General features: G+C 54.0%; 2 long non-coding RNA genes across 2 annotated transcripts; both read left to right on the top strand.

Annotated features, from left to right (window-relative positions):
* Positions 1-3,629: 3,629 nt before the first annotated feature.
* LOC146420621 (uncharacterized) lies at positions 3,630-4,494 on the top strand. The gene is made up of 3 exons (XR_014849092.1): positions 3,630-3,733; positions 3,944-4,091; positions 4,337-4,494. It is a non-coding gene; the product is annotated as an uncharacterized LOC146420621 (long non-coding RNA).
* A 121-nt stretch (positions 4,495-4,615) lies between these two features.
* On the top strand, positions 4,616-6,092 carry LOC146420620 (uncharacterized). Its single transcript, XR_014849091.1, has 5 exons — positions 4,616-4,751; positions 5,028-5,142; positions 5,314-5,451; positions 5,659-5,835; positions 5,958-6,092. It is a non-coding gene; the product is annotated as an uncharacterized LOC146420620 (long non-coding RNA).
* The last annotated feature ends 514 nt before the right edge of the window (positions 6,093-6,606 follow it).

Below are 6,606 nucleotides of genomic sequence, written 5' to 3'. Positions count from 1 at the left end.
CCCGGGATTTTGTGCTGCTTCCTGGTTACCAATTTCGTTGTAGCAGGAGCCTGCAAAGGGGGCATTTTTACCTTCCGGACTAAAACTGGCCAGGCACTAATACAAGGCTTTGTCCCAAACTGATATAAACCATCGGATAAATTGCAAGTCAGTCCCTTCAAGATACCAATCCCAATTACATATTTGGGGACCAGAACAATCATAACTGAATGCAATCATTTGCGGAGGTTCCCTATTTTCATTTCTATTTGTGTTTGCACAGCTTCCATTTGCTTCCCCCCCAGCCTGTAATAATCACTGGTTCTCCTTCAAATTTCTTAGGATTTCCATAAATTAAGGAGGCCTCTGCTCCTGAGTCAATTAAGGCTTTTACAGTTTGTGAGGACTGGTTTTTCCAAATAATCTGAAGCTCCACATGAGATCACCAGTCCTTTCGTGCTGATGGCACGTGAGCTTGGCATTATCTCATTCTTGTTCACTATGCTGAACAATTTCCCTAGTGTCTTTCCTGGGACACAGGTCAGAATACAGTTTCCAACCCTCCCTCTCCCCCTGAGCAGCTGATCCACTAGTGGTGGGCCCTCCACAAGTGGATGGGAAGTCCTGTTGAGGCTCCAGGTGGGTGCCACAGGCCGAGTTGTTCCTGTGTTTTCTGCTTCAGCATTCTGCACTTTCTTGCTAGATTATGCAACCGTCTCTGTTTATGTATCTTCCATAAATCAGGAGTTGGGATCCCATCAATTTTATCATGAGGCATGCCATCCTTTAGCAGGGTTGTAAACATTTCTCTGCAAGAAATCCTGTTTTCACTGCTTTGTACGTTTTCTTGATTCCCAATGCTCCCCCGAGGGTCCCACTCCCCAACGTCACCTAACTGCTGTATTTTTTCAATCGCTGCATCCAGAGGATTTCCCATTTCATTATGCAAAAGAGTCACTATCACATTTCTGTATGCTGGGGGAGCTGTCTTACTCAGTTTATTTCTTATAGTAGCAGGGGATTTTGCATCAGAGTATCAGCGTCCCTGAGATAAAACCACTGCTTTCATCCCTTCCTCCTTTATTCACCAGGTACATACAGTCTTGCAAGGTATACCATGGACGCTCAGACCCTGGCCAAACACTTTCTGTGGGTTATTTAGCATTACATCCCTCAGTAGCTAAGGCTAGCACATTAGGATCCGCACATCCTAAATGCATCCTGAACAAAGGTATCTGAACTCAAATCCGCAAATTCCTCAGGATCTACATTGTCCAGTCTTACTCCAGCAGCTCCCTGATCATGCAAACGCACCATCCAAAAGAGCAGAGACTCCCCCAGTCTCTGCTTAAACCTGTCAATTCGATCATTTACTTTGTGCTGAGTAAAATCTTCTACCACATTTGCCCTCACATTCTGCCCTCACATTCTGCCCATCTAATGCCATCTTTCACTTTATCACTGGTTTCACATTCACTAATTCATCTGGGGAACCAGCCTCATCAAAATCCGTAGAATCCCAAATATCATCATCTGATTTCTCTGGGTCCCCTGGCACACCTGCTTCTGCAATCACTGCATGCACTTTCTTGTGATTCACTCGTCCCTTTCCTTTCCTGTATTTATACTGTGCCACCCAAACCGCAGCCTTTTCAGCTACAGTCTGATAAGTGTCCAACTTATCAGCAAGCAACTTGTTCTGGCATTGCAATGTCACAGTCTGATTCTGCAAATCACAAATCTGTCACTCCATACGGGAGCATTCCAGCAACAACCGTACTTTCTGTTGGTGCTGTTTCTGACACGCTGTTAACAAAAACCATCCACATCTTCTGGAACATACAATCTCCATGCCTTTTTCAACAGGCAATTTTTGGATACATTTTAATACATCCAGTTGGTTGGCTTCCTTCATACAATTTTCCCATTACTTGCACAGTCAGACCTGAGCCCACTAGAGAGCCAGACAATTATAAGGAAGGTATTCCCATGCAGAAATGTTGGCTAGAGCTGACACATCACCTTTGGATTTAAAAAGTGACTTCTTGCTCAGATGCTGCACACTATGCCAATGTATGTTTTGCCAACTGACAAGGGCACTTTAAAGGACACAGACAACAATAGAAAGAATGGTCTAATTATTTACTATGAATAGTTAGGCAAGACAACAGTAAAATGACACATTTGATACAAGTATAAGCTTACTATGTGCTTGACTTCAGCGACAAGCGAAACAAGCAAGGCAATACACCTCATCAGTACTATAAAAGAAAAAGGCATGACGTAGAAAGATGCATCACCAATTGCCTAAATAATTTACCATCATCCAGCAGTCACTGGGGAGCCCTGTTTTGCAGCAAGGATCTGGAGAACCCTTCCCAGCAACTTGGAAAATCCTACACCATGCATCCACCCATAAGTGAGGTTTCAGTTTTGCCCCAAAAAGGGCCCAGCTTTTATCAGAGAGAGCTTGTGAGAGAGACCAATCTGATTTTTGTTTATGCCTCAGCATATGTTAGACATGAGGTGAAAAAATTACCTTAGGGTCTGTATATGTGCTGGGAGCTCTGTCCCCTGGGAGGCTTTACCTGGCAGCCAGTCAGGAGAGAGGAAGCTTCCACTCCTGGTCTGTAAGCGACCTTCCCTTGCTGGTGGGTCAGAGCCCCAGATGCCTGGAAAAAAAAAGTGCGGAAAAAGTGCGAGGGAAGTCATGCTATAGGAGGGCCAAGCCCATAAAAGCTGTTAACTGCGACGCAACGCTGGAGGTGGCATTTTCTTTGGGTTCCTTGGAGGGAGCGGGGGGCTCGCCTGGGGTCAGCTCCTCCCCCTCCCGCACGTTGCATTTTTTCTCCCAGCAATCCCGCTCCTTCCTTTGCTATGTGTCCAGGTCTGCCCGTGTCCTGCTCTGCTTTGCTGCTTCTCCGAGGCAGCTCCGTCGCCGCGACAACCTCATGCACGCTGTTTCCCGGACGGGGCCGCGGCCGCCTGCACCCTGCCTGCACCCTGCCTGCACTGTGTGTTCTGCAGCAGCTCTGCAGCCACCGCCACCTGCAGCCACCGTGCTCTGATCCTGCCCGCCTGCAGCTGCTCCCCGAGTCCTGCTCCTGTTCTTCACCCATAGGAGGGACACGGAGCTGCTGCTGTTTGGAAATCCTGTCCAGCCAGCCGCGGGAGCCATGCAGACTCCTGGCAGCTTACAGTGCACACACTCCATCTGTCAAACCCTCGGCGACAGGGAACCCGGGGACAGCGGTAACGATCTGTCTGGTATTAATTCTCTCTCCGTCTCATTTTCCCCTCTTTGTTCATGTCCCTGTCCCCATTTATTAGGAACACTTACCCTTTTTATCAATAAACAGTTCTCAGATATAATATTGCTGCATTTGTGCTTTATTTTTTGTCCAAGAATTCTATTAAAAAGAATCCTTCCCGAGTCCCTCTTTTTACAGCGGAACTGGACAGCTTGATATTCCACATTCTACATACTGCAAGATCACCTCCACTGGGCATGGAAGACATGGCTTCATCTTCCAGGTGTGGTGCTGTGGCTGGCTGAAAAACTGGAGCTCTGTGAAGAACTGATCTGGGAGTCTCTGTCTGCAGGGGCCAGCAGATCAGGTATTATCCACCCACAGTGGACATCCACTGGTGAGTCTGGTGAGCACAATCTGGACAGTACCCTGCTAAAGCCGACTGAGGCATACATCGCTGACGTAGTGATAACCCTCCTGCGTGTGGCCCCATCGTGTGACAGGTGCAGGACCCACCTGCCCAGAGGGCTCAGGGCTCACCAGCCCATCACCCTGTGGAACCTGTCCCTGGGGTCTGTCCCCTCAGGTGCCTGTCCACTGGGCGTGTGGGCAGGGGGCAGAGACAGGGCTGGAAGGCAGCCTGGGCCCCCACAGCTGCCTATGGCACGGTGCTGTGGCAGAGACTCTCCTGACACAGAGCTCTGACCCCACAGAGCTGCCATGACCATGTGGGAGGCGATCATGTCCTCGCCCAGGACTGTGAGGCCGGCGATGCTGACTCTCCTTGATGTGCTGGCAAACTGGCCAAAGCACAGCACGTGCACCTGTGATGGGGACAACAGGGATGTCTTTGCCCTGGCTGTGAGTTTGTGGAAGTGGCCTTTGCTCACCCCCAGGTCGCCTCTCCCGCAGCTCTCCATCCTCCTTCCCCCGGTGCATCTCCCTGCCTCAGGCGCTGGGCTGAAACCTGGCCTAGGGGCAGGTCCAGGGCCACCAGGCCCGGTGCTCCCCCTGCCTCTCCCCTGGCCTCTCCCTGCCACGCTCGGGCCCTGCCACACGGACACCTCGGCACTGAGCGCTGTCTCGGCGTGGTTTGTCTTTTGCAGGCAACGGTGGTGATGTGGAAGATCCTCCAGGTGCCCTGTGGCCAACCCGTTCTGATGGTGTTTTTCCCGATCCTCTTTGTGCATCTGCTCTTCCAAGTGTTCTTCAGCACTTTGGAGATGCCAGATGAGGTTGAAACCTTCTGGAAGGGATGCCAGGAGCAACATGGCCAGGCCACCATACCCAACAGGTGCTCCATGCCAGTCCTCCTGTCCGTCCCATGTCCCCAGGGGAGGAGCCAGCGGTCCCAGCGTGACCTGGGCTTTGCTCTGCACACAGCTTCGCAGTGAGGACCCTCAAGGCCCTGCTCTGCCGACGGCAGTGTGCGCAAGTGGTGCTGGCAATGGAACGCAGGCGTGGCTGGGACACACTGCTCTGTGCTGACACCCACCACTGTGCCATGGGTGTGCTGGCCAGGTGAGATCCCCTTCTCCCCACAGCCCTCGGCATTTGTGCTCTGTGCCTGGGGTGCCCCACACAGTCCCCATGGTTGTGGGCCAGCGGGCCTTGTCACTGAGGGATGGCCAAGCAGACAGGAAAAGGCTGGGAGAGGAAGGTGTCCAGAAGGAGCCGCCTCCCAATTTGCCCACATCCCTCCAGGGATGCTGGTCAAAGACCAGGCCTCTGTGAGACAGACCCGGGAGAGGTCTGTACCCCCATCTCAAGGACTTGGTTCCTTTTCTCTTCTTCCAGGGAGATGTCTCGTGTCTCCGTACCCTTGTCTTCCCAGATCGTCCACCACATGCTTTGGCTGCTCAGCAGGTAGGAGCCACGCTGGGAGCTGCCCGCCCTGGCATTCCTTGCGGAGGTGAGCCTGAAGGCCAGCGCTGCCTCGCCCAGCTGCCTCCCAGCTCTCTGCCCTCTCATAGCCATAGCTGCCTGGGACGGTGCCCATGCCCTGTGCTGCTGCCTGGGCCCAGTGCTGACTGGTTCTGGGCTCCTGCCAGCTGGCTCCCCTGTCGCTGCCTGTGCCTTTCAGGTCCTTGACTGCCTGGATTTGACGAAAAGTGGTAACAGAGTCCTGAAAATCGTGTCAAGGCACCTGCAGAGCGAGTGCAGGGAGAGACGTAACCTGGCGCTCAGGGCCCTCCTGGAGTTCATTGACCATCCCTCAATGGTGAGAAGGGGCAGTGGCTGAAGCCTCGATGGCAGCGTGGGGCTGGGCAAAGCAACCAACCAGGCTTGGCTGTGCTTCAGGAGCTGAGGCAGCTGCTCCCAGCTCTCCTGCCTGCCGGCTCAGCTGCCTGAGTGCTTTGGGACAGGCCTTTGGATTCTGAGCCCTGCGGCAGCAGGGTGTGGTTGCACAACCTTGTGTTCTGCACAGGCCGGAAGAGTGTGGAGGCTGACGGAAAGCCTCATGAAGCTACTGGAGGACACAGACGGAGACATGGTTGCGATGACACTCACTGCACTGGGCTATAGAGTGTCGGACAAAGTCGTGCCGCTCCCCAGCCCCACCGCCCTGAAGCTGGCTGAGGCGCTCCTGCCACTCTTTGACAATGTAAGGCTCTGTGCCCCCGGGCACAGGCACTAGTCCTGGCCCGGGCTTTTTGTGCCCTGTGGATCTTCAGGCGTGTGCCAGAGCAGCCAGTGCTGAGGTCTTTTTTTCTTCCTTTCCGACAGGATGATAGCCTGGTGCAGCGGCTCTCCATCTTTGTCTTCTGAGGCTTGGTGACTTCTCTAGGGGAGAAGGGAAAAAAGGCCCTGAAGACAAAGGCGTGGCAGAGCCTGCTCCCACTCTGCTTCCACTGCCATGATGAGAAGACGTCTGTGGCAGAGGTGAGGACTCGTGGCTTGCTGGAGCCCCCCTGAGAAAGCGGGCTGCTGACTCCTGGCTTGGTGCCTCACGAGCTGCGCTCCAGGCGTCCTGTGCCCTGAGCTGGGGTGCCATCTGTGGGTCTCTGCTGCTATGCAGGCCTCTCAGGAAGTGCTGCTTGCTGTGGCCAAGTTCCTGAAGAGGTGGGATCTGAAGAAGCTGGTGAAGAAGAAGCAGCAGTGCAAGTTTGGTGAGTGCCTGGTAAGGATGGGGCTGGCAGCTGTGCCTCTGCCCACTGCTGCACGCAGGAACCACACGGGCTCTTCTCCAGCCTGCCCTGGCCCCGAGCCGGGTGCCGATGGAGCCCCGGCCCGGCTGGGCTGTGCGGCTCTCCGGGCGGCACCCGGCCCTTTGCCCCCTCCAAAGCGCGGCGCCAGTGGCTGCTGGCGGGCAGGGGAGGCCAGGGCTGGGCCGGCCAAGGGGCAGAGCCCTTGCCAAGCCTTCCCTCCTGGCGCT

Source organism: Lichenostomus cassidix, unplaced genomic scaffold (genome assembly GCF_008360975.1).
Source record: "Lichenostomus cassidix isolate B80296 unplaced genomic scaffold, HeHo_3.0 HiC_scaffold_780, whole genome shotgun sequence".
NCBI lineage: Eukaryota > Metazoa > Chordata > Aves > Passeriformes > Meliphagidae > Lichenostomus > Lichenostomus cassidix.
The sequence above is the reverse complement of the archived record's forward strand: the minus strand, read 5'-3'. Positions and strand labels throughout refer to the sequence as shown.